The sequence below is a fragment of the Heterodontus francisci genome, unplaced genomic scaffold (assembly GCF_036365525.1).
Source record: "Heterodontus francisci isolate sHetFra1 unplaced genomic scaffold, sHetFra1.hap1 HAP1_SCAFFOLD_276, whole genome shotgun sequence".
In the NCBI taxonomy this organism is placed as follows: domain Eukaryota; kingdom Metazoa; phylum Chordata; class Chondrichthyes; order Heterodontiformes; family Heterodontidae; genus Heterodontus; species Heterodontus francisci.
Window position 1 is genome coordinate 565,603 of NW_027141021.1, and position 751 is coordinate 566,353.

Consider the following 751-nt stretch of genomic DNA (forward strand, 5'->3'; position numbering starts at 1 on the left):
CACAGGTCCCATCTAATCCAAAGCTGGTCCCAATGTCCCAGGAATCTGAAGCTCTCCCTCCTGCACCATCTTCCCAGCCACACATTCATCTGTCTTAGTTTTCTATTTCTATACTCAGTTGTGCATGGCACTGGGAGTAATCCAGAAGTTAACACTTTGAGGTCCTGCTGGCCTATTTCTTCCCTAGCTCCATAAATTCTGACTGCAGGACGACATTCCTCTTTCTACCTTTGTCGCTGGTTCCGATGTGGACCATGACAGCTGGCTGTTCCCCTTCTCCTTCAAGATGCTCTGCAGTCGCTCAGTGACATCCTTGTCCCTGGAACCAGACAAGCATGACACCATCCTCGATTCACGTCTGTGGCCACATAAACGCCTGCCTGTTCCCCTGACTATTGAACACTATGGCTCTTCCAGTCATCCCTCGACCCCGCTCTGCAGCTCAGCCACCCGTGTTGACACGGACTTGGCTCTGGCTGCACTCCCCAGGTGAAGCATCACTTTCCTCACTATTCTGAACTGAATACCTGTTGGAGAGTGAGATGCACTCAAGGGTTTGCAGCACTACCTGCCTGATTCTTTTGGACTGTCTGGGGATCACCCATTCCCTCTCTCCCTGCATAATTTTCAGCTGTTGGGTGACCACATCAAAAACATGCTAAAGCTGAATAAACTGGTGTATTAGAAGGAAGAATGTGCAGCGTTGATGGAAGAAGACAGGGAATGGGATTAGGAATTGCTCATTCGGAGA